Source organism: Equus quagga, chromosome 5 (assembly GCF_021613505.1).
Source record: "Equus quagga isolate Etosha38 chromosome 5, UCLA_HA_Equagga_1.0, whole genome shotgun sequence".
NCBI classification, from domain to species: Eukaryota; Metazoa; Chordata; class Mammalia; order Perissodactyla; family Equidae; genus Equus; species Equus quagga.
The window spans coordinates 17,507,634-17,532,996 of NC_060271.1; the positions used below are offsets into that span (position 1 = coordinate 17,507,634).

At 44.6% G+C, this 25,363-nt stretch overlaps 1 protein-coding gene across 1 annotated transcript in view; it reads right to left on the reverse strand.

Moving 5' to 3' along the window:
* Window positions 1-7,503, reverse strand: part of NFYC (nuclear transcription factor Y subunit gamma) — a 65,225-nt gene extending 57,722 nt beyond the window's left edge. Inside the window, exon 1 of the mRNA XM_046660983.1 lies at window positions 6,046-7,503. The gene's annotated coding sequence lies outside the window, so the exon portion shown is untranslated. The remainder of the gene's footprint in view (window positions 1-6,045) is intronic.
* Window positions 7,504-25,363: the final 17,860 nt, after the last annotated feature.

Here is a 25,363-nt window from a genome sequence, read left to right on the forward strand (position 1 = left end):
CCTATTCTACTAGAAACACTCAAACGCAAAGGTTAGACTAGTCCCTCTCTCTAAACTGCACCTGAAGTCTATCCATTAGAAAGCTCTCACTGTATAAAAGAAAGCACACTGGATTTAGAAGTAATCTGCCTGTAGACAAGCAAGAACTTAAACCAAAATGGAAAATACAAGTCCCATGCTGAAAACGAGTACAGGTGTCGCCTCACTGCTATCAAGTACATCACTGCTAAAACATGGAGAAGTGCGGGAAGGGTGCAGCAAATTTTGCAACCTCGCAAAAATTTCTGGAAGGAAGAAAGATTTTTTCCCGGAACCATTCCACAATGTTGTCTTCCTGCTTACTTCAAAGAAAATGTTACCCAAGTGACTACAAACCAAACTGACAGTCCTACTCAAGTGACAATTTCTACAATTAGGAAAAATTTTAAATGATATAATGCAGACCTCTTTCTGGACAGAAGGATAAAACTAGTTGTCATGATATCAATAATCATTGCCATTTGGCAAATATGAAGAAGTTTTCATCTCATCAGAATCATTACCACTAGGAACCTGGGGATTAAGAGAGGCAATGAGGAGACAACCTAACCCGGAAACAAATGATCTACTACTTTGTGCATTTGTAAGTAATACTGACCTCACACTCGTCCACTGCAGATCAGCCCCTAAACCACAACAGCACAACTAAATTAGGTTATTTCATGTCAAGTGGTTGCTCCCCATGTAGAAATCTTACTGTACCTCACAGACTAGATAATTACAAAAGGCCTCCTCATCAGGGAAGCTCTAACTGGCTGTCAGGACAGATTTTTATGCTGCTCAAAAAAGAAAGTGATGTGCTCATTCTTATTAAGGCCCACTCAGTGACAGGCACCTACCACATGCTATTGTATTCATTTTTCACAATTACTCTATAGGATAGGTATTATTACCACTACTTTACAAAGGAAGAAACTAAGGCTCAGACAGGTTAAGAATCTGACCCACAGCTCACACAGAGGGTAAAAGCATTGCAGACAGAATTCTTTCCCAGGTCTGACTCCAACATCAGTGCCCCTTCCAAAGGTACTTTTTGCCCAAAGTATTTTAAATCCATTTCCTCCTACAATTAATCTACTTAAATTATGTTAGGTGCTTTGAGCCTCTGTGGGAAAATACTAAAATGACCTTGTAGTCTTCCTAACTAGTCACAGTGCATGCATGAAAAACTGAATAAACAAAATGAAAAGAGAGACCGTAAGACATCAGATAACTCTCAGTTTGCTTTGAGCACAAGAAATAGAATGGAAAAGAACAACTTGCTGGCTAAGGAATGTTATTCCTAGGTTGTATGCCTGAGGCTGGAATGAACTTCAAGAAGGTCATCTGTGACCCTAATAATACCCTCTGCCATTCTCCCTCCTGTGAATGAGGAAAATTTGTCAAAACACAAAAGGTACCTTAGAGTCATCTCTGCTATCAAGTCAATGCTTCCACAGGAGAGACAATGTTGTCCCGTGGAATAAGCACTGGTCTAGGAATCCAGTGATCTGGCTAGACTTGCCTCTGCCCTTGCAAAGTTAAGTGACCTTGTCAAGGTCATCACACTCTCTATGGTCTCAGTACAAAGGACATGCCTAAAAGAATCAAAGGTCACTTCCTGAGCTAAGATGCAAGGATTTTTCTTTTTTCATAATATTCTATGGTGTCAAGAGAACCCAGTGTTTAAGAGTAAAGGCTCCACAGATAGTGTAAGAATTAAGAGTTACAGACCAATGTTTGATTCTGGGCTCTGCCACTTATTCACTGTGTGACCTTGAGCAAATTACTTAACTCCTCAGTTTCCTCACATGTGAAAATGAAGGTGGTAAGAGTAGCTACCTCATACTGTGTGAGGATCATTTACATAATACACTTATACCCTAGTTGGTACAATATAAGCACTCAATAAAAGGCAGTAACTATGATATTATTCCTCAGTTACATTCATGGATCTTTAGTCACTCAGTACTTCTGAACTACAAGATAACAGAAGTGAACTTCAAAATTGCCTCAGAAAGACACCCAGCAAGGCCCCTCATTTCACTGCCTCCATTTCTCATACACCGGGATAAGAAACCTTGTATCTTCTAGTACAACTAAACAGTTTTGACCAAATTGAAAACGTGTAAGCATAAATGAGATAATAGACTTACTTGGTATAAAGATTAATAAAATGACATGGACACAATCTGTAAAGTATACAGCATTGGTATGACCTTTTTGCTAAAACGACAAAGCAAGTTCACAAGTTTTGTTGTTGTTTTTTTAAGATTGGCACCTGAGCTCACATCTGTTGCCAATTTTTTTTTCTTCTCTCCAAAGCTCCCCCCAATAAATAGCTGTAAATTCTAGTTGCAGGTCCTTCTGGTTGTGTGCTATGTGGGACGCAGCCTCAGCATGGCCTGATGAGCAGTGCTAGGTCCGTGCCCAGGGTGCGCACCGGTAAAGCCCTGGGCTGCCAAAGTGGTGTGTACTGATTTAACTGACTTAACCACTTGGCCACAGGGCCAGCCCCCACAAGTTTTTAATACAAACTCAGACCTATTCAGACCTCCTGGGAGTTCAAGATTTCTAGGTTTGTCAATTCCAGATGATAACAAGATCCAGCAAGTGGCCATGGGTCTAAGGAGCTAATATGGAAAGAAGGTGGCCACTGGTGTTGAAGGGCAAGTAGTCAAGAAATGCTTGCTGAATAAGAAAGACACATGTATACACTTGTTTTTGTAACCTTGTCTAGACTTACTAAAAAAGAAACTCAGTTACGGATGCCATTACATTCTTCACATTTGGTTAACGTCATGACTGAGCCAAAGGAAACTGAGATGACCAATGTATAAAACGCATGGCAAGCCCTATTGCCCCTCATACTTTTGATTCTTAATCTTCCACACTGCAATGTGATTGCAAATAAAATGGAGGAGGAGACTCTCACCTAATCATTTCAAAACACAAAGCAATTATGACTTCCAATTTACTGGTCTCCCCTGGAAACCTGAATTATTTAAAGGTTTCCATTCAAAATGGGAATTGCAAATATTTTATTATATCCAGTTTTAATTTTACCCATCACTCAGGAAAAGCATACCCTGGAATCATTATCCCACAGTTTGAAGAAGGCATTAGGCTTTGGATAGGTCCCAGTGTTTGGAGACAAACCTCCTAAAGAACTGGTGATGTTTGAAAAAGCTCTCTAGTGAGCTCTTTACACTATGCACTTGGTAGTTCCTCACTGCTTAGCATTAATCACTTCCATATATAGAAAGACTATGTCAGCAATATTCTGAAGGCTGGTTTTAAAGAATGCAGATTCTTAAACTTTCTGTGTGTGTTCTTCCCCATTCTACCTGGGTTCAGGAAAACTCCAGCAGTTTATTTTGTAAATCTTTCCCTTCACAACAGACACCAAGGGATATAAATTAAATACCTAGTTGAAGAACCTATATTCCATATGGTTACCATTCTGTGGTCTGAATCTTTGAAACAGTATGACAAATTCTTATTATATTCTCCCACTCAATACGCTCCTAACACCCAGAAATCAAAGAAAGATGATCCACTTTGAAATATAAAACTATCTTGGAGGGGCCGGCCCCGTGGCCGAGTGGTTGGGTTCGCGTGCTCCACTTCAGGGGCCCAGGGTTTCACCAGTTTGGATCCTGGGTGCGGACACAGCACCGCTCATCAAGCCATGCTGAGGTGGCATCCCACATGCCCCAACTAGAAGGATCCACAACTAAAAATATGCAACTATGTACCAGGGGTCTTTGGGGAGAAAAAGGAAAAATAAAATCTTAAAAAAAAAAAAAACTATCTCGTAGTTTGACTAGTCATGTTTATGTTGATAGCATGATGTAGCACATACAACTACAGGCTTTGGCATCAGGCAACTTGGATTCGAATCCCGGCTCAACCACTAAGTGACACTGGACAAACTACTTAACCTCTCTCTGATCCTCAATCTTCTCATCTACAACATGGGGATGATGCCCACCTAACAGGAATGTGGTATTAAATGTGCCCCAAGATGTCAATTCCCTTCCTCTACTACTTTCCCCTTCTCTCTCAAAAATGTAGTTGCATTCACATAAAACTGACCAAACCTGGGGCCAGCCCAGTAGTGCAGCAGTTAAGTGCGCACCTTCTGCTTCGGCGGTCTGGGGTTCACCGGTTCGGGTCCGGACGCAGACATGGCACCACTTGACAAGCCATGATGTGGCAGGCATCCCACATATAAAGTAGAGGAAGATGGGCACAGATGTTAGCTCAGGGCCAGCCTTCCTTAGCAAAAAGAGGAGGATTGGCGGCAGTTGGTTCAGGGCTAATCTTCCTCAAAAAACAAAACAAAACAAACAAACAAAAAAGACCTGAGCAAATCTGAAAACCACAGGAGTTTCTTGAAATTGGTATAAAACAGAAGTGTAACATCTATCTAAAGCTAGAAAATACCACCCAACACTAACAAGGAAATACAAATTAGAAAACACAGAGGTTTAACATAAATGTGTTTCCATGATCTTCAAGTCTTGAGAGGAGCACACGTAGAACAATTCAAGTTATTACAATCCAATGGAAAAGGAATGTACCCCCAGCACGCTGACTCCAACAACTCTTGATTAGAACAAAAGCTTTCTGAAACATGAACCAGAAAGTGTTGACAAGTCTTGTTACTTAAGACAAGATGCAAGAAACTATGCGCTGGATTATTTTTGTTCTGGGATGCTTATTAAAAAAAAAAATTAAGTATACAGGAAGGTGGTGTATTTTTTTTGGCATGTATAAAAGGAAATAAATGAGTCAAGGTCCAGGATCTCTGTCAAGCTCTCTTCCACTACAGAGGAACCTAACAATATCCATTCACCAGATAATTTGCAAAGTATAACATTTGCTAGAAAAGGTAGCTTTGGAAACTCAGCCCTGACCTGTATCCTTCCTAGAGCAGAAAAACTTCATAGATAACATCTCAAAATTACATGCATGGTCCTGAGACCCAATAATCTGTAATTGCTCTCAATATAACTCCTAAATCTGAAAATGTTCCCCAAAATGCTTCGTACTTTCTCACTCGTGTAGATCCGTCACTAGTTAATGCTATGCCTCCTAGGCTTGGCATTCAGTTATTAAGACTGGACACACTTCTCCAATAGGATCCGTCTCAGCCTGGGTCTGTTTACTTCCTCCTGGCATCATTTCCCAGGTCTGGTAACTCTGGACTCCAAGACTCCACCAAACCCTTAGTGTTTCAACACTGGCACGCTCTAGCAAAATCCCTGCTGTGACTATCATCCGGATATGTTCCTGGGGCCGTGAAGCCTCTCCTCCTATGCCACGCCCTCAGACCTGCCATCCATGGACATCAGGGTCGCTCCCAAACTGTGTGATGCTCCAGGTCTAGCATCCCTGGATCTCAAAGATCCTCTCAGCCTGTAACTCGGGTTTCACTGTTTCCAAGCCTGGAACCCTAGCCCAGACCACGTATGTTCCAGGGAGGGTAACTCTGGAATTAGAGTGCCGCCCACTTCGGGCCATGCACAGGCTACCTCCGAAGTACCTGCCAGACCATCACCCTCTCTTCCCCACTAAGGCGCCTAGGCTCGCCCTCAGCCTCCCCCCGACGCCTGAGCCGTAAGAGGTCATCACCCCGCAGCCCGACCCCAAGACCCGAGCCTCCCCGCAGCCTCCGATTCCTTAATCACCCCCCAGGCCGGAGACAGCGCGACCAATAAGGTGCCAGGTCCGCGGCCTCCCCGCCACCGACCAATCACGAGCGAGCCCCCCCCGCCGTCGTCTTCCGCCAATGGGAGAAAGCCCGCGGGCCGGGCCGACCAGGCGCACGGACCCCGCGAGCGCGGCTGCGGCGAGAGCGGCGGGCCCGGCGAGAACACAACATGGCGGCGGGCAGGCCGGACCGAACCACAGCAGCGGCCGCGCGAGGGAAGTGAGGTCTCCGCCGAAGGCGGGAAGCGCGGCCCCTCCCCCCGCCGCCGCCGCTCGCCTTCCCTCCCACAGACGCTCCCGCACACTCACACGCCTCTGCTCAGGAGTCCAGGGAAGAGCAGGAGCCGCCCCCGCGCTCCTGCGGAGTCGGGCAATGCAGAGGCCTGGGCACGGCGCAGGGGAGGGGGAAGCGTGCGTCACGGAGAACGGAGCGCGCGCGAAGCGGGGGTACAAACAAGATGGCGGCCACGCCGTTTGCACCTTCTCCCCTTCCCCTCCCCCTCCCTTGGCGCCTCGACTCCCAGTGTCTCGTTATGCGCAGCTCAGTTGCTTGAAGTCTCGCGAGAATTGGGAAGGGGGCGACGACACGTGAGGCGGAATGAGATCCGGGAGCCTTCTGGCCCCGCCCTTTTGTGGGGGGCGGCTCCTGAGGCGTTGCTCGGTGACCTCCGTAGGGCGTTCTATCCTTGTGGGTGTCTGCTTTGTCGCGCACACTTTTGAATTTTAAGGAATAAATAGTTTTTTGTTTTTTTTTTTAATTTGGGACGAAAGAGAGCTGGAGGACGAAGGACGACGTGGGGATGCCAGATTAAGTGCACCAGTAAAGAAGATAGCTACCAGTACCGTAAAAGAGGGAATTTAACACCAAAAGTGCAAGACGATATCCTCCAGAATAAAGAACGGCACTTCCCTAGAATGTCAGCTTGTAACCGTACATCGACCTGGACACAGTTTTCCTCATTTGAATGCAGAGTTGAGAGCTTCATCAAAAGTCCATTAGAAACCACAGCTACAACGAGCATTCTATCTTTTCATACTTTCTTTAATCTCTACAACCATTTAGGCCGAAGGCATTAGTATTATTTCTGTTTTACGGATGGTAAAACTGAAGCTCAAAAGGGTTAAGTAACTTGATCAAGGTCCCACAGCTAGTAAGCGTCAAAACTCAATTTGAATAGCTCCGAAACCTGTAGATAAAGTTATCAAATATTTATTGAATGGAATTATCTACAGTGAAACAGTGCGTTAAGTAGCAAACAGAAAAATGAGGCTGCTCCTGCTGGTGATCACCTTGAAGTTTATAAATGACCTTGGAGCCTTTCTGAGACTTGTTTTGTAGGGGTCCAATAAAATCAACACACATTATTTCCTTCCTTTGAGTTTGTGACTCTGGTGATAAAAGTCCTTGAGAATAGTGGAATAAACCCTTGACGTGAATTCAGGAAAACTGTTTTCAAATCCAACCTTAGTAAATCTTACTTCAGGCACTCCGTAAATATTTGATAAACGACTGAACGAAACCTAACTAGCTATAAGTCACCTGACTTCACTGAGTCTCAGTGTCTTCCTTTGTAAAATGATCTAATTCCTGCCTCCTGGGAGTATCGGAGAGATTGAATGAAATAGTGCAAGGAAGAGTGCTTTGAAAATTGCAAAAGTGTCATAAAGAAGTTAGTGATGATGATGACATTTTTCTGACATAGAAATGGCAGAAAAAATTAAAAACAGGCAGACCTAAAATAAGAAACGCTGTGTTGAGATAGTAGAAACATGAGCTTAGCTAATGGGAAAAAGCTAGGTGAGTCTTTCTACAAATAGTTATTGAGCAATTATTTCTCTTTTTTTTTTTTTGTTTTTTCTTCCCAAATCCCGCCAGTACATAGTTATATATTTTAGTTGTGAGTCCTTCTAGTTGTGGCATGTGGGACGCCTCCTCAGCATGGCCTGATGAGCGGTGCCATGTCCGCACCCAGGATTCAAATCTGCGAAACCCTGGGCCAGTGAAGTGGAGCACGTCAACTTAACCACTGGGCCACAGGGTCGGCCCCGAGCAATTGTTTCTTATACTATGTTTGCAAAAGAGGTGAAAAAATGCAGCACAAATCAGTGTTATTAGTTATTATTGTAATAATTAAGTATTGAGAGCCGTAGAGGCTGCAGTTAGCCTCCCTCCAAGAGCCTGGAGGTGCCCTCAGAATTAAACTATTAAGAGTCTACATACTGAGGAAATTAGCTAAGGGTGACGGTAAACATGTTTAACAGGTGGTGCTCAAGCATTGATCTGGCAGATTTGAAGTCCAGGAAGGGTGCTGGAGATACCCTTCTGTGCTAGGTGTTAACCCTTCGGTTGCTAGTTTGTGAGTAGCAGGTCTCAGGGGATGCCAAAGGAAGGGAGTTGTCAGGAGGCTGGAGACAGCAGCTATTTACCAGCTAGTATGAAAGTATTTCAATATTTTAGTGGTAAGTATTATAACTGGTAACAGTCATACTGGTGCATACAAGATAAATATTAGTCCTTGCTGTAGACTATTATCAATATTCTCTGCCCCTCCTTTTCTAACCCCCACCCCCCCCCCGGCCTTTCCCTAGGAAATTATACTTCTCACCCTAATGTCATCAAGCTTGGCCTTGTTTTGATCAAGAAAATGTGAGTAGAAATGGCATGAGCCACTTCTGAGCAGGAAGGTATAGGCCATCTCATGATTCTGCCATATTATTTTTCTTCTGCCAGGAGAGTTGCATGTCCCAAATAGAGCTGCTTCTCAAGCTTTGGTCTCAGAATAAAGGTGTGCAGAGCCACAGCAGACACACATGACACGTAATGTAACGTGAGTAAGAAATAAACCTTTGTTGTTATAAGCCACTGAGATTGTTTTAGTTATTTGTTACTGCAGTGTAACCTGGCTGGCCTAAACTGACTAATACAGCCCAGAAATGAGCTCTCTCTGCGGGTAAGCCGAGAGCTTGTCTACAAACATAATCAAAATCAAACCAAGCTCTGATCCAGATCATATGGGAGGCATCTCAAGAAGGCAGATGTGATTGGAATTTAATAAACAGAAGCCTAATCAATCTTATCAACCAGTCATTCTGTAATCTGTTGGGAAAGAGATTCTGTGAACCAAAGGACTTAATTACCCGTGATAGCCCGAAACAAGGCCGTCACAGGGGCAAGCCCTGGCATAGTCCCTCTCAGCACTGTCTCGGTCCGGCCGACCTGAGCATTAGGATTTCCTGGTCCATGTTAGCCCTGTAGTAGGTGAGAATATTTCAGGCTCCTCAGCTAGGAAATGCTTCAACATGCTTTCCTGGTGTGAGTCTATGCTCACCCAGCAAATATCTTGCCTATAGGGACAGAATTTAGTGATCTGCCATCTAGAGGATCCCAGTTCCTTTTTTAAAAAAAATTTAATTATTTTATTGAGGTCATATTAGCTTATAACATTGTATAATTTCAGGTGTACAATATTCTATATCAGTTTCTGTGTAGACTGCATCGTGCTCACCACCAATAGTCTAGTTTTTGTCTGTCACCATATATATGTGCCCCTTTACTCCTTTCACCCTCCCCCTCGCCCCCTTCCCCTCTGGTAATGACTAATCTGTTCTCATCCATGTGTTTATCTACCACATATGAATGAAATCACAGGGTGTTTGTCCTCGTCTGGCTTATTTCGCTTAGCATGATACCAGCAAGGTCCATCTGTGTTGTTGCAAATGGCACCATTTTGTCTTTTTATGGCTGAGTAGTATTCCATTGCATAGTATGTACCACATCTTTATCCATTCATCAGTTGATGGGCACTTGGGTTGTTTCCACATTTTGGCTATTGTGAATAATGCTGCAATGAACATGGGGGTGCATAAATCTCTTAGAATTGTTGATTTCATGTTCTTTGGATAAATACCCAGTAGTGGGAAAGCTGGATCATATAGTATTTCTATTTTTAATTTTTTGAGACATCTCCATACTCTTTTCCATAGTGGCTGTACCAGTTTGCATTCCCACCAGCAGTGTATGAGGGCGCCCTTTTCTCCACATCCTCTCCAACATTTGTTGTTTTTTGTCTTGTTAATTATAGCCATTCTGACAGGCGTAAGGTGATAGCTCATTGTAGTTTTGATTTGCATTTCTCTAATAATTAGTAATGTTGAACATCTTTTCATGTGCCTGTTGGCCATCTTTTTTATCTTCTTTGTAAAAATGTCTGTTCATATCTTCTGTCCATTTTTTGATTGGGTTGTTTGGTTTTTTTGTTGTTGAGTTGTATGAGTTTTTTACATATTTTGGAAATTAACCCCTTGTTAAATATATGATTTGCAAATATTTTCTCCCATTTGGTGGGTTGTATTTTCGTTTTGCTCATGATTTCCTATCCCTTGCAGAAGCTTTTTAGCCTGATGTAGTCTCATCTGTTTATTTTTTTATTTTGTTTCCCTTGCCTAAGTAGACATGGTATTCAAAAACATACTACTAAGACCGATGTCAAAGAGCATACTGCCTATATTTTCTTCTAGTTTCATGGTTTCAGGTCTTACGTTCGTCTTTAATCCATTTTGAGTTAATTTTTGTATATGGTGTAAGATAATGGTCTACTTTCACTCTTTTGCATGTGGCTGTCCAATTTTCCCAACACTATTTATTAAAGAGACTTACTTTTCTCCAATGTATGTTCTTGGCTCCTTTGTCAAAGATTAACTGTCCAGAGATGTGTGGTTTTATTTCTGCGCTTTCAATTTTGTTCCATTGATCTGTGTGTCTGTTTTTCTGCCAGTACTGTGCTGTTTTGATTATTATAGCTTTGTAGTATATTTTAAAGTGAGGAATTTGATGGCTCCAGTTTTGCTCTTTTTTTCTTAGGATTGCTTTGGCTATTTGGGGTTGTTTTTTTTTTTTTTTTTCTTTAGAGATTGGCACCTAAGCTAACAACTGTTGCCAATCTTCTTCTTTTTTCTTTTTTTTCTTCTTCTCCCCAAAGCCCCCCAGTACATAGTTGTATATTCTAGTTGTGAGTGCCTCTGGTTGTGCCATGTGGGATGCCACCTCAGTATGGCCTGATGAGCGGTGCCATGTCCATGCCCAGGATCCAAACTGGTGAAACCCTGGGCAGCCAAAGCAGAGTGTACAAACTTAACCACTTGGCCATGAGGCCAGTCCCTATTTGAGGTCTTTTGTTGTTCCATATAAATTTTAGGATTCTTTGTTCTATTTCCGTGAAGAATATCTTCAGGATTCTGATTGGGATTGCATTGAATCTGTAGATTGCTTTAGGTAATATGGACATTTTAACTATGTTTATTCTTCCCATCCATGAACATGGAATATCTTTAGAGGACCCTAGTTCTTTTGATAATTGTATTTTTCATTTACATCAATCTATTGGATTCTGGTTTATATAACTATCAGTTTCTGTGAATTTCATGAATACAAGAGCCCCCCTGGGAGATGGTTCCACTCTATGCTTACTATTAAAATCAGGCTTCTGAATTTGCAAGACTGAAGACCAGTTCTGGGATGATGGTAAATTCCTTAAGGTTATAGCACTGTAGAGGTACCTGTCTAGATGGCCAGCTGGACTACCTTAAGGTACACCCATCTATCTCATTCTGTGCCTTCTTTGGTCTAAAAGAAAAGCAGTAAGTGCTGAAGAGAAATACAATTCACATGCTGTGGGGGTTCAAAAAAGAGAGAGAGGGGCTGGCCTGGTGGCACAGTGGTTAAGTTCACACACTCCACTGCAGTTCAATGAACTAGGGTTCATTGGTTTGGATCCCAGGCACGGACCTATGCACTGCTTATCAAGCCATGTTGTGGTGGCATCCCACATATAAAGTAGAGGAAAATGGGCACAGATGTTAGCTCAGGGCCAATCTTCCTCAGCAAAGAGAGGAGGGCTGGCAGCAGATGTTAGCTCAGGGCTAATCTTCCTTAAAAGAAGGAAAAAAAAGGGAAAGTTTACTTTCCCTTATTATGAAATAGGATAGGAGTTCAGGAAAGATTCACAAGGATGTGATATTTGAACTGGGTCTTGAAAAATGAGTAGAATTAGGAGAAGAGCATGCTATGTGTAGGTGGCCACTAGAGCAAATATAAGAAGCCAGAGACCAATCGGGGGAATATAGAGTAAGAGGAAAAGGAAGAATTGTGTGAAAAGATATATTAAGGTCAGATTAAGCCTCTTGGGTTTTATTTTCTACTACAGAGAGTTAATGGTGGAAGTTTTTTGGTTTTGTTTTGCCATTTTTAAGTGTCCAGTTCAGTGGCATTAAGCACAGTCACATTGTTGTGCAACCATCACCACTATCCATCTCCAGAATTTTTTCATCATCACATGCTGAAACTCTGTACCCATTAAACAGTAACTCCCCATCCTCCCCTCCCCTAGCTCTTGGTAACCACTGTTCTATTTTCTGTCTCTATCAATTTGACTATTCTAGATATCTCATATAAGTGGAATCATACAACATTTGTTCTTTTGTGTCTGGCTTATTTCACTTAGCATAATGTGTGCAAGGCTCATTCATGTCGTAGCATGTACCAAAATTTCATTTCTTTTCGTGGCTGAATATAGTATTCCATTGTGTGTATATACCACATTTTGTTTATCTGTTCATCCGTTGATGGACATTTGGGTTGTTTCCATCTTTTAGCTATTGTGAATTATGCTGCTGTGAACATGGTGTACAAATATTTGTTTTGAGTCCCTGCTTTCAATTCTTTTGGGTATACACCCAGAAGTGAAATTGCTGGATCATACAGTAATTCTATGTTTCGTTTTTTGACCACACTGTTTTCCACAGCAACTACACCACTTTACATTCTCAATGATAGAAGTTTTACAAAGGGGAGTGACATGGTCAAAGCTGTGTTTAAAGACAATCTGGCAGAGAGCATAGGACAGAATAGGATTTCAGAATGACCAATTGAAGAATTCCACAATAGTTCAGGCAAGATGTAGTGAGGGGCTGAGCACATCAGTAACAATGAGAACAGGGAAGAGGATGACTCCAGAGCATGGAGAAGTCATTAGTTCAGGTTTGGACTGTAGAGTTTGAATTACAAGTGGGACATTGTAACCTGGAAATTGTCTTGCCTGCTCAACACCCTTACCCTTTCAAATGGTAGTAGCACTCTACTTTTTTCCTTTTTAGATTGTAGAATCATCCTTCTTCTGTACATAGTGCTGAGCGGGGAAGGTGTGTGGCTGTGAGAATGCGCTTCTCAGATCTCCAGCTGGGGGAATGCACCAACAGCTCAGCTGCTGAGCTCTGAAGTCCATGCTCAGCTTTGAAATCCCTTGCCCTTCACTCCCAGGCCTCACTTCCCACAGGCTGCTCCTGGCCAGCGACTGAGCACAGAAGGGACTTTAGGACAGGCTTTTTCCTGGGATAAGTGGTACTCTTCTCATGGACAACTTTGGCTCAAAGACTCCTCAGTGGCCTTGCCAAATTCTCCTTAGAGCTGCACTGTGGTCTAAGACGCTTCCACCTAGAACTCCTTCCTTCTCGCTCCTTCACTTAGAGTCAGACCTGCATCACTATCCAGTGGTCCTCTCAGTCTCTCCCAGCTCCTGCCCCATTTTCTTCCACAGGTGTTTTCCATAATAAATTGCTTGCATTTAATCTGTCGTGGTCTCTGATTTTCTGAGGATCTGAACTGACAGGAGGGTAGGGAACGTCAGATACTTCATGTTGTAGTATCTCTTCTATACCACATCAGCCATAGGGGTAGGCATACAACCCAATGTGACCAATCATAATGATCCCCACATCTTGGCCCAGTGCCTCCTCAGAGTCTCTCAGCATCACTTGGCTCCCAGACCACTAGCCACTTGGTCCACCTCAACCACAGACAAGGTTGACCAACTCTGAATGAGGCCTCCCAGTTCTGCTGCCTGAGGCCAACTAGTTGTGAACATGGATTCTATGGCTTCTGCAGCTTCCAGACTCTGATGACACACCACCTCACGGAGCACGAGCTCTCACTTCCTGAGCAGCTGCTGAAGGGGTCAGTGAAGCACCCTAGAAGTCTAGGGGATTTAACTAGCCATAGGGCAAACTGATCGATGGGAGACAAGACAGGAAACAGCAGATAGAACAATCCACTCTCCCTTCCTTCCTCTGATGGACTGTTTCAAAGTATAATTTTGCTATACAACCTCTCTAGAAACATTCTGCATGGCCAAGTGGGTGGACCCATAAAGAGACTACTCATTATGAAGAAGTAGCAGCAAACATTTCCTTGCATTACTTGCCATCTTTTCCTGCTTCCCCATCCCCTCATTCTCACTGCTCTAGGATTGTGCCTCCCACGTAAGGCTTTAGCACTTAACCCCTTCTTCAAGTTTGTGTTCTAGAAATCCTTGCTAAGACAGGTCACAGTTTCTGAACAGATGGGCACATGACCCAAACTAAGCTAAGCAAAGCCTTCCTAAAGATATGAAATATAGATATGGGAGAGACAGGACTTTCCTTCTGAAGGTCTGAGCTATGAGAATCTGTGGGTGGCCATCATTTCTGCTTCATGGAGACAGCCTGCCTAAGCACGAAGGCATCACAGAGAAAGAGACGGACACAGAGCCCTGACAGCCTTTGAGCACCTAGATCCAACTCTCCCCAATATGTATTAACTGTTTTGTCATTTCTTTATCTCTCTGAAAACCAGTTTTCCCAATCGAAATCAAGAAAACATGGTCACCCATAGATCCCAAGTCACCTCTGTTCAAGAGATCAGCCAGGTGACTTTTAGGCTCAATTTTTGAACTCCTGGGAGAAAGAGCTGCTGCTTGGGCTGGCTTTGGCCAGGTGTCCGCCCCTGAACCAATCAACCTTAATGTGGAGGGGGGCATAGGGTCATCTGTAAATGTGGTGGTGTCCACTGTAACCCTGTGAATAACGGTATGATAGCAAGCTGCAGGATAGAGTAACACTTCCCAGAAAAGTGGGAGTAGAGAGTTGGGCAGATCAAACAATGGCTGCTCATTCCCAGAGAATAAATAAGTGGAGAGAGGGTAAACAGAAGAGGTCAGAGGACAGATGCTATCTGACCCAATGCCACCTTACACTTTGTCTAAACCAATGCTATCCAAGAACTTTCTGCAATGATGGAAATTTTTTACATCTGTGCTGTTCAGTATAGTGGCCACCAGCCACATGTGGCTATTGAGCACTTGAAGATGGTTAGTGCAACTGAGAAACTGAATTTTTAATTTCATTGTATTTTAATTTAAATTTAAATAGCTACATGTTGTGAATGCATATTGGACAGCACAGATCTAGACTATTGGTCTGCTTGGAAAGGCAGCATGGAGTATTGGCCATAGCATGGGCTTTGGAGTCAGCCTGATCTGGGTTCAAGTCCCTGCTCTACTACTTAGTGGTATAAATTGAACAGCTTATTTAACCACTCTGAGCTGTAGAGTGAAAGATGCAAAGAAGAGTAAATGATATGTGATACCAAAAAGAGAGATAAGGGCAAAAGATCTTCAAAAGGACAAAGAGTCAGTTGGATTTGGCAATTAGGAGACTAGGAGTGAATTAAGACAGAGAAGTATTAAAAGTGTGATGGGGTAAAACCCAGAGCATCAATTTACCTGTCTTTTGGACATCTGCTAAGTCTGTCTCTTCTGGAGGAGGATCCCAGGCAGGGAGAGATAGGGAACACAAGCATTTCTCTTAATCCTGATGGCCACACACAGAGCTGAGAACTCAAAGCATGTCCTGAAGGTAGGGCTCCAAGGCCAAGCCAGAAAAACAGAATCAGAAACACTGTCAGTTGTGAGGTCTAGAGCCAAGGAAGACACAAGGAAAGAACACCTCATGGATATGCTCTCATTATATTTCACTTACTGTGTGACTAGATTGTGAGTCCTTCAAGGTTGAAGGCCTTGTTCATCACAGTGTCCCCAGCACCTAGTAAGTTCCTAGCACCATAGTAGGTGCTTAATTAACATCTATAGAATGAATGAATGCAAGTCAGTCAGTCCACTCCTTGGTGCATGGTAGACCTCTAAAAATGTTAGTTAAGTTATCAGAGGGAGAAAACTGCAGTGAGAAGGTGCTAGGGAATCCTTCTTGGCTTGGAAACCATTTTAAGGTCCTTAGCATATTGCCTGGCACAGAGGACTTGCTCAACAAATGGTCACTATGATAATTATTATTGGTGGGGAGTAAGGTTTTGCCTTAGGTGTTGATCTCATTTGATTCCTCAGTCAACTCAGTGAGATAGGTTTTATTAGACTAATGTCTACTGAGTTCATGTCTAGGCCACTTTTCTGCTTCCTGTCCCAGTCAACCATATCTACTCTGGTTTGGTTCAAGGAAGTGGAAGTTGAAATGGGGCCAAAGGGAGCTTTTTATTTGTTGGTTTGTTTTGGATTTTAAGAAGAGAAACTCTGGAGCAATTTTGTAAATTAAATATTCCATTAGACAGGCAGAAATTGACAATGCAAAAGAGAGAGAATATCTGCAGAGGTAAGTTTTGGGGTCCTTGGCACAGATTGGGGAGAGGTTGACCTCTGATAGGATCTGGGACACTGAGACTTCCCTTCAGAGCAAAGGAAGGCAGGGAATTCGTGTACAGAAGCAGGAAAGTTAGTAAAGTTAGGATGCTTAAAATCCAGAGTTAAGTTTTGCAGCAATCGATGATGGCATGGTATAGGGCAATGTTTTTCTAGGTGCAGGGCATAACCCGTTAGTAGATCATGAAAGCATTTAGAAGTTTGCAACCAGCTTTATTTTTTAAATGGAATAGAATAGAATTGGAAATTTGAATTATAGTTATGCATTGCTTAACAACTGGGACACATTCTGAGAAATGCGTCATTAGGCAATTTTGTCACTGTGAGAACATCATAGAGTGTACTTACACAAACCTAAATGATATAGTCTACTACACACCTAGGCTATATGGGACTAATCTTGTGGGACCACCATCGTGTATGCAGTCTCTCATTGCCCATAATGTTGTTATGCAGCGCATAACTGTAATTGCACATAGCAAGGGTAAATACTATGAAAATTATGGTGAAACTTTTGTTTCAGTTATGTATACAGCTACGTCACACTGTAGTGTCACACTATAAAATTTATTTTTTATTGAGGGCACACTAAAAAATATTTAAAAGCCTTTGATCCAGGATGTGACTATGGGAAAAGTGGCTGATATCTAGAACTTTCTTTCTCTTCCAGAGTTTTCCTTGATGCTTGTAAATTGGTCTTGCTTTGTGATCAACAATAGGCATCGTAAGGGGCATGAACCTGATTCACCATGCCAGAGCTTCCTAAGCAGTGACTACAGCATATGGCTTCCATGTTGCCCCAAATTAACCTCCTAGTCCTCAGGGCTATTCTTTCTTCCTGGTTTCTGCTCCTCTTATTGTCCCAAGATGACTGCCAACAGCTCCCAGGGCCTGCATACTTCCTCATTCGTGGTTAGCAAGGAAGAGACAGGCTGTGTGCCAGCCTTCTCAGCAAAAATCCTGAGATCCACTCTGATTGGACTGGTGAGTTCATATGACCCACCTGAACCAGTCATTCTGGTCAGTGGGATTGACTGGCTCAGCCCTCCTCTACCCTGATGGAGTCAGCTTCCTGAAAACACGTGGATCCTGGAAATGAAAGCACGGGCTGTTGCAAAGGGAGAAATGGAGAAATGAGGTAATCAACTAATGTCCAATACACATGGCCTTTAAGGTGCCAACACTAGTTGTAAGTTTCAGTAGCATTTATGTTGGTCATTTGCCTGTTTGCTCTGAGCCCCACTCTAGCTTTTCCATGCTTTGCTTTGTGCTTGAGTGTGCTGGGCCCTGAAAACGACATTTTCAGACTCCTCTCACTAGCCAGCTTCCTGTCAGATTCAGCCACTGGGAAGTACTGGTAGGAAATTGTGTGGCGGGAGGAGAGGAAAAGCCATTTTCTCTCTGCATCTGCCAGTGGTTGTGGGCTCAGAGACCTTCACCATTTCAAGCAGTGGTGGCCTACTGCCACAGGCTCCAGCAGCATCATGGTACTGGAGGGGCAGCAGTGGGTAGCCAGAGGCTCCAGTGACCTCTGGCAGTTCTGCCAGCAGCATCATTTCAAAAAAAGCTCTCCAGCAGTGTCGACAGAAAGTACACATCTGGGTCTAATAACACCCTTCCATTTGATCCTCCACGCCTAGGAGTGAGAGAAGCTTTCTGCAGCCACCCATCTCTAGTCTACCCCGCCTTACCCTCCTTCAAGACAACATATTTCTAACCAGTTCTCTGAAACAAATTCCCTCTGTTTGAAATTCCTAGCACATTTTCTGTTTTCTTGTCTTCACCCCGACTGACACAGTGTTGCCTTGGCCATTGGACAGGCTCACTGCCGTGACTAATTTCCCAGTCGTGCTGTTTGCTGTTATGGGGCTGGGTGATGCCAAAGAGAAGCACACTAAGCTCTCTGCTGGGGCATTGGGAAAGGAGCAAGGGCAGACCCTGGAGAAAGCACAGATAAAGGCTCTTCCTCCAGAGCTTCCTCACTTAACCCTATTAGAACTGCATGACAGAGAACTCACTGCTTGACTCCACATTGTGGCCGGGAAGGATGGGCTCAGGGATGGCCAGGTGGGAGTGCAGCAATGAGTGTAGCTGGCAAAGGGGCCCAAAACAGAGGGGCCAGGAAAGGGTGTCTTTGCTGCAGAATAGTTTAGGGAGGAGGCGGGGCAGGGACTATTACCTCTGCTTCCTCTCTTTCAGAGGTGCTGATGGAGGGATAGACCGATGGTTTTCAATATTTCCTGTCATACCTTCCACCAGGTGCTCTGTAATCACAACAAGAAAACCAACTCTTCCAATGGCCTTTATCCATGCCAACACCTAAGGAACTGTTACTAAATCCTTACATCAAACCTGGCTTATTTCTATGGGCCCCTGGTGCTACCCAAGCCACTGGGGAGTAGCCAAATCTCTGTAGAGACTGGAGGGGAAGATTGTGAATGACTCCTGGAGGCCTCAAAGGGGCAGCGGTGTCAAGAACACCACTTCTCTCAGAGGTCCCTTGCCATGGCCAGTAGTGTTTTTCAAGGTGGTGTCAGGCAAATCCTGCTTAAGTGTGATCCATGATTGGAAATCTAGATCCAACTCAGCCATTAACTTGCTCTGTGATCTTGGGCAAGTCACTTAATCAAGGTCAGTCTCAATATGTCCATCTGGTTTAAAAAGAACAGAAGGATAATTCTTCTAAATTCTTTTAAAGTAGTTATTTTAAGAGGGTGTATGGGATGGGAGAAATGAGAGGTATTGCCCTCTGTCTCTCCTTCTTGCCCATCCTCCCTGGGATTCTGTGAATACCAAATAAGATAATAAGCATGAAAATGCTCTGAAATGCACAAAGCACCGTGCAAAAGCAACGAAGTATTATTATCAACATAGTTGTTAGCTTAGAAGGATGAAGGCAGGGCACAGGCCGAGAGCCAAACAGCTGGAAGGCAAGAGATCTTAACACCAAAGAAGGAAACTTTCTTTGTTCAAATTCTTCCTGGAGTGGCACTTTCTTTGGAACAGACCTGGCACTGGGATCCTCTGAAATGCTGAAGTGGGTCCAGGAAAGTGTTAAGGGGGTAGGTAGGGCATTCAGCAGCCAAAAGATACTGGAGAAACACCAGCCCTGGTTCCTCAGTCCCTTTGTGATCCAACAAAGGATGCAATGGACAAGGGAGGCGGACTCTATCAGCAGGGCTCAGGTTCAAAGCCAGGTGTGTGTTGGATCCTCCCACAGGCTCTTTAACCAGCCACCAAGTTATTTTGGGAGCCAGGATAACTTGGACACTCTGTAACTAATACTGAACTCAGTTGCCAACAACCTAAAACCCATTCACTCTGCATGATGTTCAAAGAGAACATTGATCTGGAGAAGATCTTAGAGACGGTGTAGTCAAACTGAGGCCCAGACAGGGGGCAGAGACTTGCCACGGTAACAAGTAGGGTCAGGCTCATTGGGCTGCAAGGAACAGAAACCTACCCAATCTAGCTCAAATATAAAGGAGTTTCTTTTTTTTTCTTTTAAGATTTTATTTTTCCTTTTTCTCTCCAAATCCCCCTGGTATATAGTTATATATTTTTAGTTGTGGGTCCTTCTAGTTGTGGCATGTGGGATGCTGCCTCAGCATGGCTTGATGAGTGGTGCCATGTCCACGCCCAGGATCCGAACCAGCGAAACCCTGGGCCACAGCAGCGGAGCAGAGCCCACAAACTTAACCACTCGGCCACGGGGCGGCCCCCTAAAGGAGTTTCTTGTAAGGCCTGGAATGGAAACACCAGCAGGAAGGAAGCAGCTCTGGGACTGTTGTCTTCATTCTTCCTCTCCTCCCACCCTCTCCATCTCTGCACAGAACTGCTCCTTTCTCCTCTACCTACCCACAGACTTCTGCTTCTTCTTGGTCTCTGCTCCCTCTTATCTTGGCTCACACATGGCTTTACTGGCCAAGGTCCACTTGTCTCTGACCTCCCTACTTCAACTCCCTCTGCCACCTGACAATTTCTTTCTGTTCCTTGGTTCAAGAGAGCCTCTAATTGGTCTTTCTTGGATTGTCGTGCTAGGCCATTAGTTAGAGGTCTCCAGCTAATATATGACGTGGTAACCCTTGGCTCTAGTGCTGGCCCAATCTGCTCAAGTCTAGAGGCTGGAGGGGCCAAGTGGTCTAAAGCGTAGCCCCAGCAGGGTTTGTGGCAGCTTTTCTTCAAAGTGGATGTGAGTCTGGCAGGCTCTGTGCCACCCCTGGGACCATATGACCGCTGCCCAAGGCTCCAGATTTCTTGCTCAGAACTTTTCCCATGGAATGTGTCATTTCTTTCCTTTATTTGTGCAGCAGACCTGTCTTAATGTCTGTTAAATGTCATTCATGAAGATCTTCTTCCTTCTTTTCCTCGTCCTCCTCCCCCCTGCCCCAAGGAACATAGGGTAGAGTGAAGATAAAGGCAGCAAAATAATTAGAATATGTATTTTAGAAGAACTATAAACAAAGTAATAACAGCCACCACTTACCGAGGACGAGGACGCCGTACCCATCACTGCTGATCACTTTACATACATTTTCTCATTTAATCTTTACAGCTCCCCTGTGAAGTCAGCACCACATTTTGCACATGTGGAAATACGCTCAGAGAGGGGTGCAAAGATAATAATCAGCACAGCAGGGCTCTGATGCCAAAGCCTGCTCCATTAACCACTGCGCTACGCAGTCTTCACCATGCTGTTGGAGTAAGGAGGACCCTCCCGGCCTAGAGAGGAGGCAGGGATGACTGCTGAGAGCAGTACACTTCCAGGAGGAGGTGCTATCTGAGCAGAGCCCTGGAGTTAGAGCAAGCTTTCACTGGGCAAATGGGGTGGGGACTGAACAGCAAGATGTGAGCACTGAGGAGCACCAGAAAGGCTAGAGTAGGGGTGTGAGCAGGGGGCAGAGCCAGGAGCACATTGCACGCCCTAAGAGTGAGTGCCTCCCTAAATTTGTGCCCTAGGGCCTCCCTTTCCCCACCTTGTCCAAGCCTTGGCAGGGAGTGTGGAGTTAAGGCCATCAGGAGCACTGAGGAGAAGGATCTCGGAGAAGAAGGCAAGTTCAACAGAACTAAAGAAACGCAACTATTGCCTGGGCCTTTGTTCCCCAAATGGACTTTCAGGGCGCATGCATAGAGTTCAAAGTGAAAAATTCAAGAGGGAAGAGGATCTTTAAAACATCCATACGAACAAGCCTCCCCAGCCCAGACTCCCCACACAGCTTTCTTCCGCTTGACTTGCAGGTCTGGTCTTGGATGTCACTTCCTCTGTAGAAAGTATCTAAGCTGGCTTTAGGGCACTTGGGTTACTATTTTGTAGTTGCCTTTTGCATTGTTTGTGTCCCCCCCTCCCCCGCAGGCTATGAATTCCCTGAGGGCAGGGGCTGGGTCTTGTTTACCTTCCATCCCAGTAGAGCATGTGGCTCATAGTAGCTGCTAAGAAAAGATAGGTGAAAGAATAAGAAATCGCCCCCAAGGAGCCTCTGCCAAGTCTTTCACACCACATGGATTTTTTCTTCTCCATCTCTGGGGTCCTATCAACCACAACACTTGGAATCCTATATGTGTTCGAGCCAGAAGAAATCTTAACAATCATCTAGCTATCTCCTTCCTCCTACCCTTTCATAGACAGCATGATTGAGGTTCAATTTTCACTTATTTGCCAACAATCTGGATTTTATGTCTCTAGCCACAATTTTTCCTCTGAACTCCTGCCCTAATCATCTGCTTCTGCAGTCCCTCATCCGGGATGCCCCAGAGTACCTGTATCTGAATACATCCAGAACTGGACTCAGCACCTCCCCAGGCCTGCTGCAGGCTTCCCTGACTGGGTTAACAACATCACCCCCAAACCTGTTGGCAGGGCCAAAATGTAAAGACCCCTCCTTGCCACCTCCTACAGCCTCCTACCACCAAACAAACACCAAGGCCAGTAGTTTCTATCACCTAAACCACAAAATCTCTTCAAATTCTCTCTGCCTCTTTATTTTAAATGCCCCACAGCTCTCAATGAACCCCTGCAAAAGTCTCCTCATTGATTCCCCTAAATCTACTCTTTCTTTGTTCCAATCCATGCTCCTCACTACAGCCAGAGTGATATTTTTTAAATGGTACTTTCTCATTGAACTCTTTTGCTGATAGACCTCCAATGACTCTCCGCTTAAAAAAAAAAAAGTAGAGGCTGGCCCCATGGCCGAGTGGTTAAGTTTGCACACTCTGCTTTGGTGGCCCAGGGTTTTGCCAGTTCGAATCCTGGGTGCAGACATGGCACCACTCGTCAGGCCATTCTGAGGTGGCGTCCCACATACCACAACTAGAAGGACCCACAACTAAAATTACACAACTATATACTGGGGGGCTTTGGGAGAAAAAGGAAAAATAAAATCTTTAAAAAAAAAAGTAACATTATTATAGCTAACACGGAAGATTTATTGTGTTCTAGGACTTGCACTAAGGACTTTACACATATTAACTCATTTAATCCTCACAATCTAAATATCCTCATTATGTAAATGAGGAAACCGAGACTCAGAGAAGCAACTTCAGGGCCTCACATCAGCTCTTACCTCATCCTTGACGCTTTGATCTGGTTGACTGCTATTCAGACTTCAGATAGGGTACCTTGGGGAGATTCTAGGACCTCCCTTACCAGGGCAGGCCCTCCCATAGCATCCATCCCAGCTTGTAATTATGTATTATTTTGGTGGTGGTGGTGGAGGGGAGTCATTGATTGATATCTATCACCTCAATAGGCTTTAATTTCTAAGTTTTGCTCATCACGTGTCCTCAGTACTTGACGTGTAACAAATGCTTGCTCAATATCTGTTGAATGGGTCCATGAGAAGGGTTTTCAATAGGAAAGGGGATGTGGTCAGATTCATTTCAGAAGGATTTCTCTTGTGTGAAAATTTGGAGGTGGTGAGACTAAGTCACTGCCGGTAGCTGGATTCAGGAGTGACAGGAAGGCAGTCTGGACAAGGGGAGGGCCATAGGGATGGAGAGCAGTGGACAAACCTGGGGAGTTTTAGCAGGTAGACTTGGCAGGCCCTGATAACTAACTGGATGGAGGTGAGGAGGAGGGGGGAGTCAAGGGTGACTCCCAGGTTTCTGGCTTAGGCAACTGGTACCTTGATCCCGGGTGGGGAGCATCTGGGAGGAAAGAGGCAGGCTGGGTTGGCAGAGCAGGTGACCCTAGACTAAGTCAACTGAAACATGGAAAAGCTCTCACAGTCTTTGTGCCCAAACTCCTCTGAGCCCAAATTCTTTAGCTTGGTCCTGGTGTACTTGTCCAACCTCATCTCCAACCCACCCCAGACGTGGGCCACACAGACGACCACTCCTCCCCCAAACCCCACTCTTCCTCCTCCAGTCTTTGTGAGTGCTGCCCTGGTCCTTCACCCTTCTCTCACACTCCACAAGACTCAGCTTCAAGGACTCTCCTCTGGGACCCCTCCCTGTCCCTCTCACTCCTTCCTGGGGTCAACATGTCCTCTGCTGTTTCCAGGACTTAGTGTCAGAAACATTTCTCTGCCTGTCTCCCCTAATGACTGTTTTTCTCAATTCTGAATCCCCGGCACCAGCACAAGGCCTGGATCAAGGTAAACCTCAAAAAAGTCTATTGAATTCCCCCAAGGACTTGCCTTCCTTACATTAAGAGTGGGGCCAGGAGTCGGACATTCAATCCTGATGCCACCGCTTCTCTCAAAGCCTCAGTTTCCTTGTCTGTCAAATGGAAGTGATAATACAGTGGACCTACCTAGAAGAGTTGTTTTGAGGATCAAATAAAATACTCTTTGTTATGTGTTGAGCACAATGCCTGGAACATGGTTAGCTCCCTCAAAAATTGAGCTATTTAAGAAAAAATTCCGCCTTCGCGTGGGGAAGCTGCAGGAACTGGAACCGAGGATTGCAGTTCCCAGGATGACCACCCGAGGGCAGTGCTGAGCAGCCTCCGGGCGGACTCTGGCTCGGGTGTGCTAAGGCACCTGCTGTGGGCCCAGATGGTCCGGCTGGGATTTCCGGGGCTTCCCAGCCCCTGAACAGGTGGGCACTGGCCAGGGCGCCGTAGGAGGAGCCTCCGCGAAGTGCTCGGCGTTGACTCTCACCGCCCCGGCCTCGTCCCCTTGCGGGCTTGGGGGAAGGGCTGGCGGGCCAGAGAGGACAAGAGTGGAGGGCAACTGGGATTTCTCTCCTCCAGTTTGTCGTCTTTCAAATTTGAGTATGATCACTTCTTCTCTATAGAAATTTTTATAGCCAAATGTATCTATCTCTTCCCTTTGGCTCCCCTTTCCTTTTGACATGTTTAGAAAGCCTTTTCCATCTCCAAGATTACTGAAACATTCATGCATGTTTTCTTCTGGTACCTATGGTGTTATTATTTAAATACACGCTCCACCTGGAATTTACTTTGGGGTCGAGTAAGGACACAGCTTTCTTTTATTTCCCCAAATGGCTTGCCAGTTATTCCATCCATTTGTCGAAAGACCTATATTTCTCTCCATTTGCCTGAATCTTTATCGTCCACTGAATTCCCCTGTGTGGTTGGACCCATTTCTGTACTCCGTTTTGTTGCACCGATTCGTGTAGGCAGTCCTGATTCAATACCATACTGCTTTAAATACCTTGACTTTATAATTTGTTTTAATATCAGGTGCAGCAAATCCCTTTCCTTGTTTTTTCTAGATTTTTTATTCCTGCATGTTTATTCTTCTATACTACTCAAGACTCGACCCTCACCCCACATCCCACCTAATCCTCTGGAAGCCAATATGTAGCTTTGGAGTCCCTAAAATTATATGCAAAATGTACATTTGCACATTTCTTCAGGGGGAAAGTCCAAGTTTTCACCAGATGTGCAAAGAGAGCCTCTGGTTTACCTGTCTCTGTGATGGGGTGCACGGGAGGAGCACAGAGGACTCTTGACTCCTCTCTTCCCTCCCACATCCTCACAGGCTCTGCTGTCCCCATCCTGCACCTCCTCCATTGCTGCAGCTGCTTCCCCGCCTTCCTCTTGTCTCCCCGAATCTAATTCCCTTTGCTGCTCCAGAGAAACTGTTCTACGACACAGGCCCTAGTTTTAGGCCTGATGCAGATGAGAGGACAACAAAAGTTTA